At 45.0% G+C, this 26,647-nt stretch overlaps 1 protein-coding gene across 15 annotated transcripts in view; it reads right to left on the bottom strand.

Moving 5' to 3' along the window:
- ZDHHC14 (zDHHC palmitoyltransferase 14) overlaps positions 1-26,647 on the bottom strand; it is a 299,524-nt gene that overhangs the window by 166,267 nt on the left and 106,610 nt on the right. For 2 of the 15 annotated variants that reach the window (XM_074037330.1, XM_074037337.1), the window contains exon 2: positions 22,868-23,054. The exons of the other annotated variants lie outside the window; for them this stretch is intronic. The gene's annotated coding sequence lies outside the window, so the exon portion shown is untranslated. The remainder of the gene's footprint in view (positions 1-22,867; positions 23,055-26,647) is intronic. 15 annotated transcript variants of the gene reach the window in all.

The following is a 26,647-nucleotide window of genomic DNA, read 5'->3' as shown; positions in this document are numbered from 1 at the left end:
AAACAAAGAAATGAGAAACAAAAAAAAAAAAAAAAAAAAAAAGAGAGAGAGAGATGGAGAGAAATGATGCAGAGAACAGAGGCAGTACTGCTTAACGGTAAGGCATAGTATCTAAAGCCAGACTGGTCTGACACCTGGCCTTATCACGTTCTACCTGTGGGAGCCCGGGCAAGTCACTTAACTTCTCTGGGCCTCAGTTTTCCTATCTGTAAAGTAAGAATGGTCAGTGGTACTGCTTCAAAGAGTTGCTACAAGGATCAAATGAGCTAATACATGTAGAATACTTAGAACAGTGCCTGCTCCTTTAGTATATAAATGCTAGCTGTTATTTTTCAAAGAAACTATAATTTATATCATCAGAAAAATAAAGCAAGAACAGGACACTAAAAAAGAACAGAGAACAAGAAGGAGTTTTTGGTACTGAAAAATATTACAAATGAATTTTTAAATTCATTGAAACATTAGAAGATAAAGTTAAATAAATTTTCCAGAAAGTGCAACAAAAAGATCAAGAGGTGGACAATACAAAAGCTAAGAAAATTAAAGGATCAATACAAGACATCGGCTGGGTGTGGTGGCTCACACCTTTTATCCCAACACTTTGGAAGCCTGAGGTAGGAGGATCTGATCACTTGAGCCCAGGAGTTGAAGACCAGCCTGGGCAACATAGTGAGGCCCTGTCTCTACAAAAAATATAAAATAAAAAATTACTCAAGCATGGTGGCACATGCCTGTAGTCCCAACTACGCAGAAGGCTGAGGTGGGAGGATTGCTTGAGCCCAGAGGTTGAGGCAGCAACATGCCATGATTGCACCACTGCACTCCAACCTGGGCAACAGAGTAAGACCCTGTCTCAAGAAAAAAAATGCAAGACATCAATATCCAAATAAAAGAGTTACAGATACAAAAAAAGTTCCACATAGAGAGAACAGACAAACAATAACAATGGGGAGGAAATTATTGAAGGATATTTCCTAGAAATGAAAAACCCAGGTTTCTACATCAACGGGACTCACCACCACCCTGGTATTGATGCCCAACACAATGACTGATCATCATTTGAAAAAACAAAACCTCCAAAACACCAGCTATAAAGAACAACATCTAAAAGCTTTGAAAGAGGCAAAGGAATGGTGGGGACAAGGTCAGGTTCAAATATTTAGTATATGGCACTGGACTTCTGAATAGAAAATGTGGAAGCTAGAAGACAATGGAATCATTGCTTCAAAATTCTGATTGAGCATGATTTTCCATTCATATTTGTATACCCAACTTGACAATCAATCAAGTGTAAGATTGAAATAAACATATTTTCAGATATTTAAAATCTCAAAAAGGTATCACTTCCTTAAGATGTCACAGGGTATTTTCCACCAAAAACAGGGAGGAAAATGATGAAGCTGAAGATCCGGGATGCAGGAACAGGAAGGATGTTCCTTGTCAAGGAGGATGTCCATCCAGAAGAGGGGCAAGGAAAACCCTCAGGATGATCATGACAGGAGACTCTGGAGTGACAGCAGCGTCCCAGGTCAGTCCAACTCAAGTGGAAGGAGGCTCAGATAGAGCTAAAATAGCAACAATGGGTGTAATTGGATGGACATATTTTTACAGAGCTGTTGGAAGATATGGAAAAGTCCAAATACAAAAACAAGTCAGGAGGCTGGGCACAGTGGCTCACACCTGAAATTCCAGCACTTTGGGAAGCCGAGGTGGGCGGATCACTTGAGGTCAGGAGTTGGAGACTTGTGTAGCCAACGTGGCAAAACCCCTTCTCAACTAAAAATACAAAATTTAGCCGGGTGTGGTGGTGTGCCTGTAATCCTAGCTACTCAGGAGGCTGAGACATGAGAATCACTTGAACCTGGAAGGCTGAGGTTGCAGTGAGCCAAGATCACACCACTGCACTCCAGCCTGGGCAACAGAGTGAGACTCTGTCTAAAAAAAAAAAAAAAAAAAAAAGAGGCGGGAAATATAAAATGTTTTATAAGGAAATATTCATAGTACAACCTGGCACAGGTGTGAACAATATTTACATGTGCAAAGTAATTTAAAAATCTGGATATGGATTTAATAAAAATTTATGATGTAGCTATTCTGAAGGGATTAGGGAGAAAGAGGAAGGGAGAGCATAAGAGAATAAAAAATACATAGATAATGTCTAACATGAATGAACCAAGAGAGAAATACACACATATTACTTAGAATACCAAAAACAGTTGAAACTGAGAGTTGAGGCAGGTTCACAGGAGATGGCTGGTTTTGGTTATAAGTCCTTTTTAGCACAATTTGGCCTTTTAAACTATATGTTACTTTGATTAAAAAAAAAAGAAAATTAAAAAAAAAGACTACTGTCCTAGGTGCCACTTATCAATGGCCACATTCACTCTGAGTTGAAGTGATGTTTAGGATGTTTAGGATGTTTTATGCAAGCACAGTTGTATCCACTAGCTAATATCCTGAGGGGTTGTTTTTCTTTAGATACAGACAATAGCTCACATTAACATTCCCCCAGGGACCAATATAAAAATATATCTATCGTCAGCATATGAAGGCTCACTAAAGTTAATGGGCTTTTTCACACATCACCTAAGTTGTATACCTAATATACAACAGCAGAAGCAAATTAATAAATGAACTCTGGAAGATTCTAGCTTCTCATTGCTAAGTTTACCATAATTTGCATAGTTCAGGGAGAGGACCTAGAATATAACTAAGGCAACAAGAAAATAACGTTCGAAGGGGATTAGGTAAGTCCACATCATCTCACGCACAAATAACAGTGTGAGCAAGAAGGCAGCTAATATTAGCCTCATGCTGACCCAGGAGAGGGCTCCCTCCAACATCCAGCTCTTTGCAAATGGATTCCCAGAGTCAGAATATTGCATCTGAAAGAGACCTCAAAAATAGTCCAGTTTAACCCTTTCATTTCCCTAATGAGGAAACAGGTTGACAAAAATAACAATTGTGTAATGTAGTCACTGCTGTCTGGACAGAGACTTCAACCCTGGACTCAGTCTGGGTTTTAGGTTGTAAATGAGACATGGATGTTTCTAAAGAGGGATAATGAGATGGTGCTGAGTCACACAAATGACACCAGAAATAGAACTTACTATTTAACCATGAAGATTCCATTCCAGACTAAGTGTGGGAAAAGGCTTTAACCACCAAGCTACAGTGTTTTCCCACCGATGATCTGTGCCTAGAGAAGACTTTAATGAAAGGTGCAAATTACCAAGCACAGGTGCTGTCTACACTAGAGCTCATCTGCTGTATTTCTGAGTCAAACAGGCCCTGATCTCATTGACTGAGCTTCATTTGTTCAGTGTTTCAGCACCTGGGTGCACTCAGTTACATCTAACCAAGGAATTTTCTTGCCCTTCCAAATCATTTCACTGAAAATGTGCTACTGGCAAATATCAACTCTGATCACTACAGAAACGAAATGCTTACACTTATACACACAGATGAAGACTCAATTTAATTATTCATTTAAACAATTTTTTTTTAACTTCTGATCCCTGCCTCCCTATCCATGAACAAACATTTCCCCAAGTCACAATGACGTCAAGGCTTTAATAACTCATGGTACAGCCTTTAATCAAAGACTTTGGCCTAAATAGATTATAGCCTCTGGTTCCCTCAACCACATGATGATTTGTTCCCTCATAAATTATTAATTCATTCAACAGGCATGGCTTCTTCTTACTTTGCCACTCTACTGCACTCATATTTTCTTAAGAACTCAGTGAGCCTATACTTTAAAGATTATTATGTAGTATTTTATACAAATAGATAGAAAGTTATGAAGCCAAATGAAACAACACTTCCAATCCTACCACCCAACTAAAGATTAGATCCCATTACCAATATCACTGGAGATAACTTTGTGCTCTTCCTGGATCTTACCTTCCAGACTACTCCCTCCCTAGGAAATGGTCCTTGCTTTTAAACATAGTTTTACCATCCATGGATGTCTCTGAACAATTTATTGCTTGAATATGCTTGCTTTTGAGTTTTATCAACGTGGCATTGGCTGGGTGTGGTGGCTCATGACTGTAATCCCAACACTTTGGGAGGCTCAGGTGGGTGGATCACTTGAGGTCAGGAGTTCGAGACCAGCCTGGCCAACATGATTAAACCCCGTCTCTACTAAAAATACAAAATTAGCCAGGTGCAGTGGTGCACACCTGTAATCCAAGTTGCTTCGGAGGCTGGGGCAGCAGAATCACTTGAACCCAGGAGGGGAAGGTTGCAATGAGCTGAGACTGCGCCACTGCACTCCAGCCTGGGCAAGAGAGTGAGACTCAGTCTCAAAAAAAAAAAAAAAAAAATCACCACCACCACCACAACCAACAACAACAACAACAAAACAAACAAACATGGTATTTTACTGCATGATGTAGTCTTTAGCAAATTTTTTTGTTGACGATAAGTTTCTAAGATATGCCCATGTAGGCCGGGCGCAGTGGCTCACGCCTGTAACCCCGGTACTTTGGGAGGCCAAGGCAGGATCACCTGAGGTCATGAGTTCAAGACCAGCCTGGCCAACATGGTGAAACCCCGTTTCTACTAAAAATACAAAAATCAGCCGAGTGTGGTAGCGAGTGCCTATAATCCCAGCTACTTGGGAGGCTGAGGCAGAAGAATTGTTTGAACCCAGGAGCCGGAGGCTGCAGTGAGCCAAGATTGAACCATTGCACTCCAGCCTGGGTGACAAGAGTGAGACTCTGTCTCAAAACAAACAAAACAAAACAAAAAAAAACGCCCATGTTGCTCCATGTAGCTGCAGTTTCTCTCTTTCCACTGCTGGATAATACTCCACTGTATGAATCTCCCATGGTGCATTTATTTGTTCTCTTGTTCTTGAACATTTATATTGTTTCCAGTTTTTTGCTATTGTGAACAGTAACATCATGAACAATCTCAAACATGATCTCAAGAAATTGCAAAATTTTTTTTAGTATATATACTTACAAATGGAATTGTTGAGTCAGAGGGTACATGTGCATTCTGCTTTATAAGATAAAACCAGTTTTTTATCCAAAGTGGTGGCACCAAATTATACTCCCACAAGCCGTATATGAGCGATCCTGTTTCCTCATACACATCATTGCCAACGCTTGGTAATGTCAGACTTCTTAATTTTTGCCAACTTAGTGGGAGTAAAAAGCATGTCACTGTGATCCTCATTTACATTTTCCCGATTACTAATGAGGCTGAGCATGTTTTCATGTTTTTAGATTGCCTACCACCTGGCTCCTAATAATTTTAGGCAATTCATTTCGTCATACTGTGTATCACACTATTCATTAACACAAAATTCATTAGGAGGATGAAAATCAAGATACATCAGGAGACAGTAGGTAACTCTGAATGACTACATGTCTTTGTGTAATGGGCATTGTGGCTGACGCTGTAATCACTCAACTCCACCCCCATTAAACAGCAGCCTGTGGCTTGGAGATTGGAGCTCAGCTCAAAAGGAGAGCATGTGTAGTCTAAGGGAATCCCACATCTCTTGAAAGTTCAAGAGTGGAGATGTAAACCAAATCTGTCTAAAGACAGAAAAAGAGAGGATTAGTAGAAGCATCTTGAAAAATCCTTCCTTCCTCTCACAAGCAGCAATGGGAAGCCAGGATGTGTCTGACACTGGATGTGAAAGAGGAAGCACACGGACCCACCTGCTTCTGGCAGCCATCCTGGGCCCACGAGGAGAAGCAATCAGAGAGGAAAGCGGCCCATGTGGAGGGCCGAGAAGACAGTTGAGAACCACCGGAGTCCCCGATCACACTGCTCAACTGTCACACAGACCAACATGGAGCCTGCTATCTCTGGGTGCCAATTTAGGCAAATCAGTGTGTTGCTTTGCTGCTTCAGGCAATTTGAACCTGGCTTTCTGTTACTTCAACCAAGAGCATCCTGATACAAGTTGTGTAGTTTAAAAACAAAAATGGCCAGGCACGGTGGCTCATGCCTGTAATTCCAGTACTTTGGGAGGCCAAGGCAAATTGATCACTTGAGGATAAGAGTTCGAGACCAGCCTGGGCAACATGGTGAAACCCCATCTCTATTAAAAATACAAAAATTAGCTGGGCATGGTGATGGGCACCTGTAATCCCAGCTACTTGGCAGGCTGAGCCAGGAGAATCGCTTGAACCTGGGAGGCAGAGGTTGCAGTGAGCCAAGATCACACCACTGCACTCCAGCCTGGGCGACAGAGCAAGACCCTGTCTCAAAAACAAACCAACAAACAAAACAAAACACAACAAAAACAAACACAACAAAAACTATGAGCCATGAGTAGCATTACTAGCCATGTGTGGGCAGCTGGGCATAGCAACAGGTGGACGTGTATAGATGAGCCTGAGATCCCTCATCATCTCTAGGCAGGAGTAGGTGAGTGGTATGAGGTAGGGATCAGGTAGCAGGGACAAGACTCATAAATCTGGGGTTGCTGAGCATGGACTTTCTTTCCAAGGCAGGCTTTGAAAACCCTTGAACAGGATCATTCAGAATAGATGCTACTAATTAAATTCCACTCAATGTGGAAAAATCTCCTGACTACTGCTGCCACAGCCACTGCCTGACTGCTCTGTCATCCACTATCTCTCAACATGTATGGGGACACTTTTGGCTCGCATCCAGTCATGGTGTCCTTGCTTACATGCAATGGTATTCTTGCTGTTTCTATTATGATATTCTTTGTTTTCCCTTCTAGGCTGTGCATATCTTAAAGGAAGGTGTTATACTGTCCTGTACTTTGCAGCCTCCTTTCCACCAGATGTGACCACTGGTCCTGCTGGTTACTCCTGTGGGCCCTGAGAGAGACATCTACTGTCTCTTGAGATTCAATTGCCTTCTCAATCGCAGCAAGAAGAACACTTCAAGACTGTTGGGTGGATTGTGAGAATACATCGTAAGTGCTCCATAAATGTCTGTGGTGTTAATGCCATTGGGGGAGTGCATGAAGACTGACCTCCATGGTGGCCATGTGTGGTCAAAGGCTGAGTCTTCGCCTTAGAATCCTTCTAGACTAAAACACAGTCCTGTGTCCTGAAGAAGCTGAAATAGTTTTCCTCTTTAGGAAAAGTAAAGCATCATTAAATTATATTCTTAACAATAGAGAATCTGAGCAATAACTATATAGTGGAAAACAACAATCTTACCAAATCAGATTAAACATAAAACTAACCATTGATACTCTGCTACAAACTACAGCTCCATGAACCAGTAAAATGCAAAATTCATGGCCATTGCATGAGAAAATCAGCAACAGGAGTGCTAGTCTTGTCAGTACATTCCAAAATAAAACAATTTAACTTCAGAAATGCAAGAGCTCTCTGAACATAAATGCACTTTTTAATAACTTTGCATGTTCATGGATACAAAACAAGAGCTGACATGGTTTTAATGTCAAGGCTAAATTTCAGTGCTATGAAATATATCTAATCACAGGCTGTAAATGCAATCTTAAAGAATAAGAAAGATACAGCTAATTTAGAGTAGAACAGATTCCTGGAATAATTGTTCTTGGAAAAAGACCAAGAAATAGTTGACACTTCCCCCAAATCACATTATTTTAATTCTGTACATTGTTTTTTTTACAAAAGTACCCTAAACAATTGCATAGTTGTCTTAGACAAATTTAGAAACCATATAAAGTATGTCAAATTATTTTTTACAGGGGAAAAATGTGATAAACACACTTGGAGGAAGGAAGGAAAAAATAATGACAGAACAAAAGGAAACCAGAAATCCAAAATGAGTCCAGCCAACAGGGTATTGTTTCTAAAAGAAAATTATCTAAAATCTGAACTACCAGAAATGAGAAGAGAAAAATCTGAATTTTCATTATTTGTCTCTTTTTCACCATTAACTGGGCTGATTCTGTCTAGGATTACCATCCAGCAGAAGAAACTGTAAACAAATCCAATCTTTCCAATATGCTAAATAATGAACTTCATAACGTGCCCACGATGATGGGTCTTGTCTTCCTGGAAATTGCAATCTACTTAATTTTTCCAACTAAGGAATATTGGCTATAGTTTTGAAAGGTTACTGAGAAAAGGGTTTTAAAAGGTGATACAAAGCAAGCAAAATCTTGATGCTATTATTCACGGAAAATGAATGACATTTAAAATGTTTTAAACTTTTAAGTGATGGAAGCCATTTAAAGGCTTTGTCCATCCTTCACTTTCATGAAAGGGCCATGGATTCCACCACGATGGACCATGTTTGCTCTTGGGCAATGGGTGGGGGTTCATGGTTGTGGTTCATGGCATCTCTACCTGGAGAATAAGAGCAAAGCTGTTTCCCTGATACCCACACCCCACATTCATCCATTGGCAAATCGTGTCACTGTCAAAATGCTCCTAATTCCAGTTACTTCCTATCTCTTCCATCATGAGCCCTGGTCCAAGTCCACCTGCATCTTTCAAATGAAATCTTGTGATGGCTTCTGTAATTTCTCATTTCCTCTCCTGCCCCCTTACATCCCACTCTCTACACAGCAGCAAGAATAATCTTTTAAAAATGACTTCCAGTTATACTAAGAACAAAACCTAATGTCCCCACCATGGTCTGTAAGGCCCTACCTGATCTGGCCCCTAGCTCTCTCCCAGGCATCCTCTCCCTCCCACTCACCCTCTTGTTCTCCACTGTACTCCAGTGACATTGATCTTCTTCCCATGCCTCAAACATGCAAAGTTCATCCCCACCTCAGGGCCTTTGCACTAGCTGTTTCCTCTCCCTGGAATGCTCTTCCCTCAGACAGGCAAGTCTCAATCCCTTCTTTCAGATTTCTTCTCAGTGTCACCTCTTCAAAGATGCCTTCCCTGACTAACTCATCTAAAACAGCCTCATCTACCCAAGTTATGGTCTACTGCCTCACCCTTCTTAATTTTCTTCTATCAGTCATAATAATCTGATATTATGTTATACATATATTTGTAGACTTCCTCATTGTCAGACATCCCTACTAGAACATAATCCCCTTGAAGGCAGGGATTTTGTCTCATTCATGGCTAAATTATTTAGCACCTAGAATATTCCTCAGTCCTCAGCAAATATTCATTGAATGAATGAATCAATCAATCGATTTGTCTCCTGTGAGCTGAAGACCTAAGAGTTGCACAATTCAAACACATCCCTACTTCTTCAAGTGAAATATTTTAGACCATTATGATAAGCAGGTGGTTGCCTATACATGTAGGGTGATCCAAGTAGCAAAAACTCACTCATCCTGTGACATGGAGGACCATCGTCATGTTGCTGTCATCCCAGGAGCATCCCTTGTAAAGAAGTCCACGGGGAATGGCAGGAACGAAATCCTTTTGGTGAGGCAGGTTCTGGACTGATGGTCTCAAACCAAATGCTACTTGCTATGGAGTGAATGGGTTCCCCAAAATTCATATATATGTTGAAACCCTAACTTCCAATGGGATGATATCAGGGTGGGGGGCTTTGAGAGGTGACACACGTTAAATGAGATCATGAGTGTGGGGCCCCATGATGGAATTAGTGTCCTTAGAAGAAGAGGAGGAGCCTGTGGCTGGCTCCCACAGCCACATGAGGACACAAGGAGAAGGCACCACCCGCAAACCAGAAAGCCACCCTCACAAGATATCTCATCTGCTGGACTCTTGATCTTGGACTTTCCAGCCTCCAGAACTTCAAGAAGTCTGTTGTTTAAGCCACCCAATCTAGGGTATTTTGCCAGCCTAAACAGACTAAAACACAGCTCCATAGCAAAGGATGAAACAGCAGTGCCTACACACCAAAAGTGTTGTCTGATCCCCAGGGGAAGTTTAGCTACAAGAGTTTTATGAACTACAGGGGGTAAATGGGATTAAAACTGGGCAGGTTATCAGCATTTTCTACTTTTTTTTCTCTTCAAGTTTCAGAACTGAATACATCATCTAACCACAAACAAAATTAGTGACAAACACAGTTCCACTTCACCAGAGCTATTAAGAACCCATATGAATCAACTTAATATTAAGCACAGGAGGTCAAAATCTGCTCAGCTGTCCCTGCATAACGGCCACTGAACTCAATGCAACGGAAACACAGGTAACAGCCATAGGCGGCTTTAACCTATAAATAAAGTCCAAGTTTAGCTTGACAGATGTTTTTGCACTATTCTCTGGATATACTACCACCTTTATCTGAGTTTGCTGTTTTCTATTTTAACTTTTGTACATGAAAAGAAATAAAGTAGGACAAGAGAGAGTATGAATAAGGTGCTAACATCTGTTTCAAAAATATGTTTTCTCCCTGCTCAATGGGACAGATGTTTACTAAGATACTGAAAAGATCATGTTTATCTTAAATACCTTCCACAAATAATAATCTGTGCAATGGTAATATCTGTAACAGTACCTACTGTTCTGCACCAAATCCCTCAAATCACTGATTTGGACTTGCCTCCAAATACCGGCTGAAAGATACACAGTAACTCACCATATCAGCCAAACTCATCAATCTGATCAATATTCTCTTTCCCCAATTTACGCTTTCCCACCTCTGCTCATCATATTCATTCTTCCTGGACACTCTCCTCAGCCACAAATGTCAAAATTATATCCACTGTAAGGGCTGTGCTCTACCTTCCACTCTCCAAGTCTACATCTGCCTCTCACTTCTCTGATTTTTTTGTGTGTGTGTGTGTGAGATGTGGTCTCACTCTGTTGCCCAGGCTGGTCTTGAACTCCTGGCCTCAAGAAATCTGCCCACCTAAGCCTCCCAAAGTGCTGGAATTACAGGCATGAGCCACTGCACCCAGCCCCCCTGGCTCTTTATTGCTAACATGTCCTCCATTCATAGTGCATCATTTTAGTTTTCAAAGCATTTTCATGTAACGAGTTCAGGAGGCAAGACAAGTATTATTCCAGGTTCCAGATGAAGAAAAGCAGGGTTTTCCATGTTAAGGGATTATGGAAAGCCCCTGTGCCTCCTGATGCCCTTACTGTCTTCATCAAACAATGCTGAGATATTGGCGTTATCTCTTTGATTAGGTTATAGGCTATGAGAAGAGAGAAAGTATGTTTCTTGGTGCTAGCCCCATGGTAATTACTTGAAAATGTTTGTTGATCAGGATGGTAGAAATTGGACTCTGGTTCTGACTCACTATCTTTAGTAGTATGATTGGGCAAGTCACTGAGATACAGGCTCCTCATCTGGTGAAAATGAGGGTGTTGGGTTGAAAGCCAGAACTAATTCACTGAGCCTATAATTTATCAACAATATGCTCAGATGTTGCTTCTCCTTGGCAGATATCTTCTGGTGGATTTCATCATGAGCTCTGCACAGATCTCAGATTGTCACATCCCCAAATTCATCCTGTAAATGGGACGGAGGTGCTGGGCTGCCATGGGCCTATCAGAGTCTAATCCTCATAACTCCTTTCTTGTGGGGTTCACACTGGGGTATACACATTACATGCAAAATTCCACATAATCCTTACCATATCCCACATGAGGTAACGTTATAACAACTATTTGTCTATATCACGGCCCTTCGGGAATACTCACAGAAGAGTAAAAACTTTTAATCCTCATCCATGAATGCCATATCCCACCATGTTTCCAAAACTATACCTTTCAAACTATCATAACTATGGAATTTCCAGAAAGCCCCTCAAAGCTCCACCTTTTCCAATCCCTGAAGTTAATCATGTTGGTAATGGAACCCACAATTTTTCTTAAAATGGAAATTCTTTCGCATTTCCCTCATTACAGTCACCATAGTCACTGTCCAAAGTGAGGAATAATTTTCAAAATCAAAGAGCTTTGCTGTTCCAAATCATCAAGTTTTTTATTTCACCTTTCATTTCCTCCCTTATCTAATGCTACTCCAAGCAGACCCCTGGACTGTAGTCCCGCAGCTCCTTCCCTTTCCCTAACACACCCACTCATGCTGGCCGGGATCTTGGCTTTGTTACACCACCCTACCTCTACCCACACACAACGTTTCATGTGACTGTGTTCACAGGAAAAGCAGAGAGGAAGAGGAAAACAAGAGGAACTGGTGGAGGAAATGCCTTATGGCTGCTGAGACCTGTGTCAAAGGAAGTCCTCGGCGATTCATGCAGGTCGGCGTGTGTATTGAATTCTTAGGGCTGCCATAACCAATGCCTCAAACTGGGTGACTGAAAACAACCGAAATATAGGGTCTGACAGTTCTGGAGGCTGGAAGTCCAAATTTAAGGTGGTGGCAGGTCCATGTTCTGTCTTAAACTGAAGGGGAGGGTCCTTACTTGCCAGCAATTCCTGGCATTGTTGGCTTGTGGGTGCATCACCCCAGGCACATGCCCATCTTTTCCCTATGGGTCTTCATATCATCTTCCCTTTGTGCATGTCCATCTATGTCCACAGGTCCTCTTTTGATAAGGGCACTAGTCATATCTGATTAGGGTCTACCCATATAAATACATTTTAATTTAATTACCTCTGTAAAGAACCAATGTCCAAATAAGGTCACATTCTGAGGTCCTAGGGGGTTAGGACTCCAACATATCTTTTTGGGGAACAGAATTCAACCTAAAATAGCATGGCAGGGTGACTTCTTCTCCAATGTGGGAGGGGACCAGCCCTCAATGGAACACTTCCACCCCCATACCCAGCAGGCCACATGAGGCCTATGCACAGAGACCCTAAAGACAGTCCTAGTGAACTGGTGGGACTATTGTGCTTCACTCGACCTCCCATCTCAGAACCACCCTGGGGAGATACAGCCGGCAGTCACAGAGGTTGCTGGCTACTGGTTTGTGACTCTTGGCTCCAAGAAAGAATATGACAAGAGGAGGAATCCGCTTTATCAGGAGAACAGGCATTCCTGGCCACAAAACATGTGGAAGTGGGTACAAAGTATGTAAAGAAATGTGCTTTATGACCAAAAGCACATTTAAATATAATCATCAACCCAAGGCCGGCTGCAGTGGCTCACATCTGTAATCCCAGCACTTTGGGAGGCCGAGGCAGCCAGATCACTCGAGCCTAGGAGTTTGAGACCAGCCTGGCCAACATGTCGAAATCCCGTCTCTACCAAAAATACAAAAAGTACCCAGGTGTGGTGGTGCATGCCTGTAGTCCCAGGTACCTGGTGGCAGCGGGGGGGGGGGGGGGGGGGTTAGGTGGGAGGATCACTTGAAGCCAGGAGGTGGAGGTTGCAGTAAGCTGAGATTACACCACTGCACTCCAGCCTGGGTGACAGAGCAAGACCTTATCTGAAAAAAAAAAAAAAAAAAAAAAAAAAAAAAAAATCAACCCAAACTTCTCAACATTTCCCAAAACTGCTTGGCACCACCGTCCTCCTGCTCTGCCATTATGAATGCTGCTCTTTCCTGCCATCTTCTGATGAAGTGTCATGTACCCTCCCATGCCCATCCAACGACCTCCTTCCCTCATGCCTCTCTGGGCTTGCTTTCCTGCTTCTGAGGTCTCTGATGCTGTGCAAAGTCTGTCCTTAGAGGCAGCAGCCACTGGCTGGCTGGGATTATAGGCATCCATGACACATGACAGGCCTTTCTGGCTTCAAGGAACTCTAGGGCAGACATGGGCCCAGTTAACATTTTTATTGCTCATCATGCTCACCCAGTGCACGTACAGCAGAAATATTTGTTAAATGAATGAAACAGGAAATGCAGAAGGCTTGTATTCTACTCCCATTTTAGACTGCTTTAAAAAAAAAATCTCATAGTTACATAGGACAACAAAATTATAGCTTATTTAAATTCTTCAAAAAAATAGAATTTTGCATCTCATCAGTGCTTGGTGAGGAATCTACAGATGGAAGCTTTGAGGGGAAGGAGTTTGCAAAAAAAAAAAAAACTATAAATCTCTTTGGGGTATACTTTTTCTGCATCCATTTTGAAATGAAAAAAAAAAAATCCCAAAAAGGCACCATGGGTGGCTCTGGCCCCATGTAGTGGCATAACACAGCTGTCAAGAAAAGCTGAGATACCAAATCTAAGCTACATGATTTCTAGGGGGCCATGGGAGAGGAAAACGCAGTCTTCAGGGGCCGAGACAAGAAGAGACTTTCAAGGTATCAATGAGCATTTCATTATTTGCCTGTTGGTTTGACTGTCCCTGGCACTTTTTAAATGTAGACTATGAATTCAGGATGTGAAATGGATTTGGAATTATGCATTCAGGAAATGAAATGGATTTGAGCCCGTAGAGCCCATAAAATGCAATTTACCATTGTCTCCCTTTGTATTTATTAGATTTTTAAAAACTTATTTCCTTGTAAACTTCCTTAATGAAACAAAGTGAACTGCACTGGAACAAAAGATTTTACAAGAATGGGTGCTCTCAAAGTGGCCATGATCTACAAGGAAAGTAAGTCATGTTCCCCTTTATAAAAATCTGCTCACAGTCCTCAGCGTCTTTCACAGTTTGGAAAGAGCTTCCGGAGCCCTGCAGTCCAGGCCACATGTTGTTTCCTGGCTGCCCTTTCTAAACCTCAGATTCACCATCTTTCAAGTGGAAATCAGAACAAATGCCCTGTCTACCCCTCCAGACCAGAGATCATTACTATCCCGCCATTCGGATGTCTAGGCAGAAGGCATGCAGAGGCCGCAGGGAGGGTGGTGGCAGAGAAGAGTGTCAGAGGGTAGAGGGGAAGGTCAGAGGAGGGAGAGGCATCCAGGGACAGCTGGTCTCCCATCTTTGTGTCAAACGGTTCCCAGGGAGGGTCCAGCACTTCACAGTCAACTGCATGTTAGTGACATCCCAGGGGCTCTGACCTCAGCATTTCAGAATGTAGGGACCTTAAAGGGACCTCAGAGGCGATCAAGTCCAACCCGCTCATTTTAGAGTTGAAGCAATGAAGGCTTAAGCTGAGGAAGCAAAATGGCTAAGGTTGCTCAAAAGTCAGAGCCAAGCCAGGCCCTGCAGGAGGGAAGGACCACTCTTCTTTACAAACAAGGGCACCCCAAGCCACATAAAGCCCCATTCTTTGCTTCCAGCTCTTGTCGGGCATTAAAGGTTTGATATCCAGGTGTGGCCTTGAGCTGAGCTGACAATTAGAGCTGAGGCCAAGCTTGAATAAGAGGTGCCATGGGAGCAGCAGAGAGACGCAGTGACCCTGGGCAAGAACCAGTCCTCCAACGCTCCACAGCCAAGAGTGGGGACTGTGTCACCTGTGTGTGCTGGCCTACTTCCTAGACAGGACGGCAGACCTGGGTGCACGTACATGAAGCGGGCACTTCCCAGGAAAGGCTTCTGCACCCCAAAATGCCTGAGACCCCCAGGACAGCATCGCTGCTTTGGAAGTTCCAGGGCTGTGCCCACACAGCACCCATCCTGATGGTGTCCATCCCACTATCATGGATGTGGCTCATGCTTTTCTGGGTCACCTCTCACAGCTGCAGGCCTGTGGGTTGGGAGGGCTCCCCTATTGTTGAATCATTTCCCAGGAAATTCATCTGACTGGCATGCTCTGGCTTCAGGGGCTTTGCAAACTCTGCTGCCAGGAGAGGCCGTCACTGAAGCTCCTAGAGGAAGGCTCCCTCTGTGTGTCTGGCCTCTGCAAAGCCCTCACCAACAGGGCTGACTTCTTTCCCCTCTCTGCCTGGAGCCCAGGCCTGTGCCAGCCCTCAGACTGTCCCGCTCACCCTTGCAGTGGCTAGTGTTTATCTGCCTGCAGACAGGCCTTCACTACAAGGTCATGGGTCCCCACCTTGCCTTCAGCCTCCCCCTGCATTCTCTGCACTGTGGGACTGTGACCCAGCCCTGCCCCGAGGCTGTGTTCCAACCTGCTCGCCACCTTCACCTTCACTGACACCTTCACCTTCACCATCACTGTCACCGTCACCTTCACCATCACCTTCAACTTCACCTTCACCTTCGCCATCACCTTCAACTTCGCCTTCACCATCACCTTCATCATCACCTTCAACTTCACCTTCACCATTACCGTCACTGTCACCTTCACCATCACCTTCACCTTTACTGTCACTGTCACTGTCACCTTTGCCTCACCATCACCTTCACCTTCACTGTCACCTTCACCTTCACCATCACCTTCACTGACACCTTCACCTTCACCATCACCATCACCTTCACCTTTACTATCACCTTCAGCATCACCTTCACCATCACCTTCACCTTCACCGTCACCTTTACTGTCACCTTCACCTTCACCATCACCTTCACCTTCACTGCCACCTTCACCTTCACCTTTACTGTCACCTTCACCTTCACCATCACCTTCACTGTCACCTTCACCATCACCTTCACCATCACCTTCACTGTCACCTTCACCTTCACCATCACCTTCACAATCACCTTCACCTTCACTTTCACCATCACTTTCACCATCACCTTCACCTTCACCATCACCTTCACCTTCACCATCACCTTCACCGTCACCTTCACTGTCACCTTCACCTTCATCATCACCTTCACAATCACCTTCACCTTCACTTTCACCATCACCTTCACCATCACCTTCACCATCACCTTCACCATCACCTTCACTGTCACCTTCACCTTCACCATCACCTTCACAATCACCTTCACCTTCACTTTCACCATCACCTTCACCATCACCTTCACCTTCACCATCACCTTCACCTTCACCATCACCTTCACCATCACCTTCACTGTCACCTTCACCTTCACCATCACCTTCACAATCACCTTCACCTTCACTTTCACCATCACCTTCACCATCACCTTCACCTTCACCATCACCTTCACCTTCACCATCACCTTCACCATCACCTTCACTGTCACCTTCACCGTCACCTTCACCTTCACTGTCACCTTCACCTTCACTGTCACCTTCGCCTTTGGCAGGACCCTTCATTCCTAACAAGTGTCCATTCCCCCAAAGGGGCTGCTGACCTGCTCTCCCAGTGGGGAGGAGAAAGAGAGAGGAAAGGCGGAGGCTTTGCCAGGGCTGAATGGCTTCTCTAACAAGGCACAGAGGAGAGAGCAGAGGGAACAGGGGTTCCATGAATATGCCGAAACCCAGCTCTAATTGAGGCTTCAACCTTCACCGAGCATAGAACGTGAACCGCAGTTTTCCTGAAAGGAGGAGCAAACAAGACACACAAGCAACAAGAAAACAAACACTTCCATCAGAATGGTTTCAGTGTTCCAGAAAATAACATTCAGAGGGGGAGGGAGGGGGGAGACAAAAGAGAGAAAGACAGAGTAGGGAGGGGGGCAGAGAAAGGGGGAAGGAGGCAGAGAAATGGGGATACAGTGCACCTGTGAGGTGAGTCAAAGGATGAAGAAGAGCAAGTCATCACCGCGGAAATCCCGCTGCTGCTGTCACCCCAGATGTCATCAGAGAATGGGGTGGGCAGGGACGAGAGCTCTTGGGGCTAAGAGTGGGGTCAAAAGCCACTCACCACCTCAGCACCTTGGGCATGTTTCCCAAGCCCCCTCTCTAAGCCCCCTTCATTCATTCACTCAAAGCATCTGTTGTGGCCTTATTGCATGCGAAGCACAAGGGACATGACGGCTGGCAATGACGGTGCAGCACAGCAGCGGGCCCCTCACTCGCGGAGCCCCATTGGAGAGACTTGGTCACCTGCTCACACTACCTGCCCTATCCATACCCAGACACTGAGATAAGTGCCCTGAGGGAAAGGCAGGCTTCTTTCAGAATATGTGACCAGACCCCTGACTCAGGGCACAGGGGCTGGTGTGTTCTCTAAGAAGTCATGTTTTCACAGGGCGAGGTGCCTGATCCAACCATCCGTGATCCTGAAGTAACCACCCTTTCATCCTTGACTCCTCTCTTCCTGTGCCCACATCCAATCCATCAGCTGTTCCCCAGACCACATCTCCTGTCCTGCCACTTCTGTACCTACAATGACACAGCCTGGTCCCAACACCACCATCTTTGCCTGGACTATTGCAGTAGCACCTCAGTCTCCTTGCTTCTGTCTTTCAAGTGCCAGGGCAAACTTTTCAAACCTAAAAGGTGACTCCCCTGCCTAAAGCCCTCCGGTGGCTTCCCACCCCATCCTGACCTCCAGGACCCTCCCCTGCTAAAATATCTCATCTCCTTGTATCCTCCCCTCCCTGCCTTCCCTTCCCACAGACTTCCTTGCTGCTCCAAGAATAAGCCAGGCCTGTGCTCCCAGGGTGCGCCTTGCCTGGAATGTCTTATGCGAAACACCCCTCCTCCCATCTGGTCCCCATTCACGCCTGTCTCCTCTAAAAATCACCCTGCTCCTGGCCACTCCCAAGCACCTCACCTGCTGGTCTTTCCTTCCCAACTCTCAGCACCTACTTGTCCCATGGTAAAGTGATTTATTCATGCCCTAGACTGTAAACTGCATGAGGCCAGGGGCTTTGCTTAGTTCACTGCAATAGTCCCAGTAGGTAGAACACAGCCTTCCACACAAGATGCTCAGCAAATGGATTGAATGGACAAGAAACAGTGCTTCCTCTTCTTTGTCTAATGCCTGACCCAAAAAAGAGGAGGAGTCTGCCCCCAAGGCAGAATCATTCCCCAATTCCGAACCGGCTGTGCTGCTGATCAGGGAGCCTCCTCCTTCCTGCTTTTCCGCTTTCCTGCTTTCCCGGTGATGGCTGAAGGGGAAGGGCAGACAGCAGGCTGGGCAGGCAGTGAAATGCCCTGAGGTCTTTGGAGTAAAGAAGGGCAAGGTGGCTGGAACTTAGCGAGTTGAGGTGGTGCAGGACAAGGCTGGGGAGGAGGTCACTGGGGTTCTTGGCAGGAAGGTGACTCCAGAGTGCACAGGGAGACTACAGTGGCTGGGTGTGGATGTTGAGGGTCAAGGCTCAGGTAGCAGAGGAGCCAAGGGAGAGGCCTGGGTTTCTTCCCTGGTGAGAGGGGACAGTGACAGTACCTGCCTGGAGGGCTGTTGGATGGAGCACCTGAGGCGCCGCAGCCAACACCAGCGACTGGCGCTGTGATGAAGGGGAGACAATGTTCTGGCGGGGAGCCCCCACTTCCCTGGCCGGCCTGTGGTAGGAACCAGGAAGTGGCGTGGTTAATGAACAGGTGAGGTCTGTGCGCTTCTGAAAATGGCAAATCTGCACAAGAGGTAATTCGACAATCAAAAGAATTAATCCTTAGGATTACGCTTGCATTGCTGGCCACTCACAGACTGTCATTAACATCACTCTCAGCCTTCCCAGGTCCATTCCAGTGCTTTCACCTGCCAGTTTATGGAGTCAGAGCTGTTAATCAGGTGACAGCCAGAGCCACTGTCAATAAGGCGTCCTGTTAGTGAGACTCAAGCCAGAGCCAAATGACAGCCCCAGGCCTGGGGACTTCCAGCCAAAGCAGCTGATTCGAGCCTTTGCTTCTGAGTTTAACAAATTAAATTTTAATGTCAAAATTCACATTCAGCCCATTCACAGAAGCTGATAAAGAAAGAAGAGGAAACTGATATAATCTCACTATAAAAGTATTCATCAAGTCCTACAGTTTCTCCATGTACAAAGTCTCAAATTCATCTCCTTGCTTTTCATGTCCAGGAACACCAACCTAGCCCAATCAATCATTCCATAAATATTTATGGCATGCCCACTGTATGCAAAGCAGTGTGCTATGAGGATCACAGAATCAACGTAGTTCCTGCCTTTGGCTCTAAACAAACACAGGAAAAGCTCAGAACGTGGCCTCATCCATCCTCAGCAAAAGACAAAGCCTCACAGAAGGAAAGGGAAAGGGAAAAGATAGGTGTTGAGCACGTCTGTGTACCCAGACCAGCCGAACATACCTCTCCCCTTCAAATAAGAATGTCCACCCTGCAGGGCAGCCGCATACCCTAAATGCAACCCACAGAATGAGAGGACAAACGGGGGCAAGAAGGGTGCGTCTGATGCAGTCAGAAATGTTGGTATTGAGGATGAGGTGCAGTGCGGAAAATGGCACCTTGCCCATGCCAGCCAGTGACAGACATCTCGGGCCCTCAGGGCACACTTGGGCCACCCTGCCCTCCTCCCCCTTCCCTCCCTAATACCTTTCCTCTGCTCCCCCACACCCTGCTTTGTTTCTCTTATATGTAAAATAGGGATACTTATCTTGCAACATTATTTTAATAGTTAAATAAGGTAACTATTGCAAAGCTCCTTCCAAAGTGCCTGGTATTGATAGGCATTCAACAACTGGCAGAATAATGGCTGCACCATTAGTCTTATCATTACCACCCTGAGAGCTGCTGGCCCTCCCTCCATGGCTTCATTCATTCCCTTTCCTGCCCTCCCCGCTTCTTCACCCACTGGCCTTATGTTCCTTGTCTTCTCTACAAGGCAATAATGACATTTCCTTCAAAGTCCAAGTCAAGACTCAACTTCTCCAAGAGACCTTCCTTGACTTCATCCTTGTGCCAGAAATTCTCCTGTATATTCATGCTTTCAGCATCTCATACACAATTCACGTTATATTATGCTTAATTATAGGTTGCCTTAAGAATTTTCTAGATAATTACAAGTGATAATTAGTTGATGGTTTCATGTAGATATACCTTGCCTCCCTAATTAGAGTAAAAGCTTTTCAAGGCCAAGGATCACATCTGTGCTTTTTCATTGCCTGCTGACCCGGTGCCTTGAGGAGCGTGTGCATCCGTATGTGGAATACATGCTGGCTTAATTACTTTTCAAATATTAAGCAGATAAAATTACCCAAGTGATTATCCTAGTTCAGATTCAAGCATCTAAAACAGAATTGGAAAACTGTGGATGAACAACGCTTATATCTGTTTAGAGACACCAACAATAATTTGTGAAACCCTTATAATTTTTCATGCATTCCTTTCCTCCGGCCATAAAAGACCTGTTCTCCCCACCCCCCACCAACTTCCCCGTTCCAGTAAATGGCATGAGTGACCACCATGTTTCTCTATCTAGAAACTGAGGGGGGTCACCCTTGATCTCTCCCTTTCTCCCACTCCACCATCCCATCCCACCAACATCAGAAGATTCTACCTCCCAGGTCTGTCCACATCCCTCATTTCCCCATGACTGTCCTCTCTCCCCAGTTATGGCAGCAGTCCCTAACTGGTCCCTTCTGCCACTCTTCCCAGCTAATCCTTTCCTCTCTCAGCAGCCAGAGCGAGCTTCTAACGCCACACACCCAATCCTCCTCCCCACTCCCATAGCCGTGAGCCATGATTACGCCACTGCACTCCAGCCTGGATGACAGAGTGAGACCCTGTCTCAAACAAACACAAACCCTGCAGTAGCTTCCTGGCATCCTGGGAGGAAAACCCAGGTTCCTCCCCTCCCCACCGCTGTAAGAGGCCAGGCATTGTGGTTCTTATCTAAGACACCTGCAGACCTGCCACACAGTGTGCCTGGCGGAGAGCGGCTCGGTCACATCTTGGGTTCTAATCTCATCGAATTCAGCCCCTCCCTACGAATAACCACCACCCTCCACTTCAGAAGCCAGACGGCACCAACACCAAGTGCCTCAACAAAGAGCATTCTAAAATTTAGAACTTCTAAGACATGAGAACAACATTTTTTAACCATTCAATAAAAACAACTGAAAGAATAAAAAGGTGTTTTAAAAAACTTGGCCATTTTTCTTGCAAATTTCAAAACCAGCACTTCTTGTCGGGATTTTCCCTGGTGCAGCATAAATGCTACTACAACTTTTATGACGGAAGTGGTTGCGCATGAGTTTGTTCTATGTATTGGGTTCTCATTACAATTTAAGCCTCCAGTAATGTTTTCCTTTTCTAAAAATTTCAACTCTAAATATTCCTACGTGAGAAAAGTGGGAATAAAACTCAAATGAGCAAACTGAGATTCCCTGTGAGTTTTCAGGAATAGTTGTTAATCCGATGAGGCAGGTTGCTTACACCCTCGATTTGCAAACATCTTTATTCCAGACAGAGACCTGCCGATGGAAGCCCATTTACTGGTACAAAACGCCATAAAGCCGCTACAGTAAACAAACAGCATAGCATCAGGTTATCTTGTAAATCCATTAAAAACAGAGTAACAACTCTTCCTCGTGCTCATGAAACACACATACTCAATTAATTTATGGAAATTAAATGGGTGGCATGATTGCTGCAGACACATCAGCCACACTAAGGCGCGTCCACACCGCCGCTCAGAATGCAAACTCCTGGGAAGGGGCGGGGGTGCCCTGCGTCTGGCAGATAAGCCCATTCATGCAAATGTCTATGCTCTTCTTAGAGACACATCTGTGAGGTCCAATCAGCCCTACGGACAGCAGTGTTCTAATCTGCCTAAAGACAGACAAATACTAAACTGGCAGTGAGTACTGATAGGACATTTTATGACCCAGCGACCCTAGTGGGAAAGAGCGCTAAGGAAAATGTAATTCTCTTCTGCAAAGCCAGCTACACTTGCAATGAAAGAAGCCTTGTGGCTATTTGAGATTTAAAAATTAAGCTCTAAAATACCCCTAAAAAGGGCATGCTATTCAGACATCTTGAGTTTCAGATTAAATTTTCTGACTGTCCTTACAGGATGATGGTGCCTGTTAAACAAACACATCCTCTACTAGAAGCAACACAAATTAAGGGTTTGGACCACAGGGCGAGTGACTTTCAGATACAAGGACTCCCAAAGCGAATGCCCTGAAATCCTCGATTGAGTTCAAGTCGGGGAGAAACCCGGCTCCATGGGCTCCCCGCCAGGAGATTCCCAGACCTGAAGTCTGATCACAGTGGAGTAGAGAAGATCAGCCAACATTTTCTCCAAACCAAACTTCCTTTCATACCCGCCTCCCATTACAATTAAGAAGCACGTTGGTGCCAAACGCCAGGCAAGGTCTGGCTGGAGAGAAGTGGGTGCTGCCTCTGGGAAGGGAGGCCTCCCAGGACGTGGGTGAGGTTGCGTGGTGAGGATGGGATGCCTTCTCTCTGGGAGGGATGGTGTGGATTCTCAGGTCCTACCTGGGCTGCAGGTGAGTAGAAACCACTCCTGAGAAAGAGTCCACAGCTACCAGGCAGCAGAGGGCATGATCTCCAGCACATGGCTCCCAGTCCAGGGTATCTTGGAGCTGGGAAGGGGTAGAGGCCTCCTGTGAGAGCCTCTGAGACCTGGAAGGGGCTGGAGAAAGAGCAGCTCCGGGGGACCTGCCTGGGGGGGAGAAGGCACAGCAGATAAACAACACGTTGGCTGCCGGTCATGAGGCTGCCGGTCTGGGTCCTGACATCTCCCTTTAGCTCTTGCCTCTGCCTAATAATAATAATACTAAAAATAACAATGACAACCATGAGATTTAGAAAAGCTCTGATACCAACCATGCACCAAGCCTTGTGCTGCTGGAAGGGAGTATGCATAGCGGTTAAGTGCTCAGACCTGGGGCTTCAGCCCAGTTCCGCCATGCACCGACTGTATGGACTTAGGCCAGTCAGCGTCTGTACATGAAGGATATTAATCATTTCTACTTAAGAGGGTTGTCATGAGGATTAAATGGCATAATGCTCACCAAGAGCATGTAGTGAAGGTTCAGTAACTACTACAAGTTGATATCACTTTTTTCTTTATTTTGGATTTTCTTTAGTCCTTACAGCTTTGTAAAGAAATAGCGGAGAGAAGACCAGGTCAGTGAGACTCCAAATGCTACCCAGGCCCTCTCCAGGACCGCGCTGGAACTGAGTCACCCAGCAGAATGGACCAGCTGACCTGCACCTGGTCTCATTTTCCCTTCAACCTCTCTACCCAACTGCATCTCCCTCCTGCCTGAAATCCTTCTGGGATCGGCCCCATGTCCTCCAGGATGATACCCACACTCCCGGCAAGGCGGCCGGGGCCAGGGTCCAAGGGGTTCTTCTACATCCCCTAGCCTTAGGGACAGGGGTGGAGAGAGAGAGAGGAAGAGCTTGAGGTTTGGTGTCACAAAGACCCAAGTTCAAAGTTTGCTCTTTTAGTTATTACTTGTGTGTCCAGGAGTTGCTGAATCTCTCTATGTTTCAGCATCTTCACTTGCAAAAATGCTGCTAACAACTACCAATGCTGTAGCTGGGCTCAGGCCTGCAGGCAACAGCAGCCACTGCCACAAGCGCCTCCCCAGCCCACCTCCTGCATCCTCTTGCGTCTCCTCACCTCATATGAGGCCCAGTTCTCAGCTCGCCACACTTCCTTCTGTTTTCTTCCCTTTACATATCCTGTTCCCTGGGCCTCGCCCATCCTTGCCACGCCTGCCCTGCCTTCCTTCTCTGCCTGGTTAAATCATATTTCTCTTTGACACTTCCCTTCCAGCACAACCTCCTCTGGGAAGGGCTTCCCTTGGGCTCCCTGTGAGTCCCCGCAGCAGGGACAGGCTTCTTCTGCCACCCTGTTCAGAGGTCTGTTCTGTTTCTATCTCCCCCTATCTCAGCATCTCCTATCTCTGGACCCCAAGCCCTAGCACTTGGTAGGTGCTCAACATGTGCTCATGGAAGTGAGAATAGAAATATCTATATAAATGATTCAAGATCTAACTTGGACAATTAAAAACATACACACAGAAGTGAGAATCCAAATTTTAGAATTTCATAGCTAGAAAGAATATTCCTATTTGTCTTATCCATTGCTTCATTTTACGAGAAGATGTGTCAAATGGAAATTTGCTGACTGCCCAAGATAATACAGGTAGGAGATGCTGTGCTTGCCAAGTTTAATGGAACTGAAATACTGAAGCCATGGCTGAGTGTCTACCACATGGCCAAGTTCAGAGGTATCGGCGTAGTGATGTGATTGGATATACCAGCAGGCCGACTCTCTTACATATGGGAGAGGCTTGTTTCTCTTAGCAGTCACCAAGAGCACCCTAGAGATACCCTACAGAGGCCCAGGGCCACTCACTGAACTAACAGCATGGAATGATAAACACCACGAAATAGAATTAACACACTCACCTCATTGCCTAAGTGCGAAATGGAAAAAAAGCAAGGAGGATGCCAGCTTTAGAAACATTCTTTCTTTTGGGCAGGGACCGAGTGTCACTCTGTCACCCAGGATGGAGTGCAGTGGCCCGCTCTCGGCTCACTGCAACCTCCACCTCCTGGGTTCAAGCAATCCTCCAGCTTCAGCCTCCCAGGTAGCTGGGATTACAGGTGTGTGCTACCACACCCAGCTAATTTTTTTTGTATTTTTAGTGGAGATGGGGTTTCACCATGTTGGCCAGGCTGGTGTCGAACTCCTGACCTCAAGTGATCTACCCGCCTTGGCCTCCCAAAGTGCTGGGATTACAGACGTGAGCCACTGCACCCGGCCTTAGAAACATTCTTTATAGATTTTTTTTTTCCTTCAAAAAAAAAAAAAAAAATCAGAAATAGGGGAGATACAAGGGTAGGTTTTAAATTATGTAATTTTAAAAAATATTTAGCCTTTTAAGAGTCAGTCACTGGGGCTCTGCCCATCTCTGCCAGAAATGCAAAATCAATGTGGAAAAAGTGGGACAGGGAGAAAAGCCATAAAGCCAGAAGAAAATTGAAAACAAAAATCTAACCACATAAACATATGGGAAAATCTAAAGAAATCACATTTGGGCTAAGACTCAGAAAGGAAATTTTTGCATACAAGGAAAGATACGAGCAGGATGAGAGAAATCACATTCCAAACCTTCTTGCTCCTATACTTCCTCGTGGAGACCTTTCCACCAACAAAACTGCCTCCCTGGGGTGGATCCCGGGTGTGTGCAGAGGAGGAAGCCTCCCGGGTGCATGAAGCTCAGTCCCTGCTGCAGTACAGGGCACCATGGGCACCCCCAGGCCCAAACCTCCCAATGCTGTTGTACAAGTTCATGAGTGATCAGGCTCAGGGCCTCAGGTTCATGTCTCAGTCCAAGAGTCTATAATTCCAACATCTACTATTTTTATGTTATGTTATGTTATGTTATTTTCTTATTTTTTTATTAGTTTTTTGAGACAGAGTCTTGCTCTGTTGCCCAGGCTGGAGTGCAGTGGCGTGATTTCGTCTCATGTCAACCTCCACCTCCCGGGTTCAAGCGCTTCTCTCGCCTCAGCCTCCCGAGTAGCTGGGACTACAGGCGTGCACCATCACATCTGGCTAATTTTTGTATTTTTAGTAGAGATGGGGTTTCACCATGTTGGCCAGGCTGGTCGCTATTATTTTTAAGTAAACCAAATCTTCCCACTTCTATCAGCTTCACTATCCGGAATTGTAATTCAGTAGGCAGTTTTCAAAGGGAGGGCTTCTGGCCGTGATTTTGTTCAATTGTGTTTGCACCCCAGATCCCTTGGGTGCCTTCCTGTTTTTATTTTTATTTTTTTTTGAGAAAAACTTACCGTTTATTACCTTACTGTAAATCACAAAAATCGCCCATGGTAATTGCAGTGTAAATGCTGAAAAAGTTTTCGATTGCCTGAAAGGATTATTTCTTTGTAAAATATTAGAGGAAAAACTGTTTTTTTCCCCTAGAAAATTTTCTAATAAAAATGAAGAATTTTTTTTTCTTTTAACTTTTATTTAAGGTTCAGGGGTATGTATGCAGATTTGTTATATAACTATATTTATTTATATATATACATATATGTAACCTCATGTCATGAGAGTTTGGTATACAGATTATTTCGTCACCCAAGTACTAAACCTAGTAACCAGTTTTTTCTGATCCCCTCCCTCCTCCCACCCCTCCAACCCTCAAGAAGACCCCAGTGTCTGTTGTTCCCCTCTTTGTGTCTATGTGTTCTCATTGTTTAGCTCCCACTTATAAGTAAAACATG

Source organism: Macaca fascicularis, chromosome 4, assembly GCF_037993035.2.
Source record: "Macaca fascicularis isolate 582-1 chromosome 4, T2T-MFA8v1.1".
NCBI classification, from domain to species: domain Eukaryota; kingdom Metazoa; phylum Chordata; class Mammalia; order Primates; family Cercopithecidae; genus Macaca; species Macaca fascicularis.
This window is presented reverse-complemented; position numbering and strand designations above follow the sequence as displayed.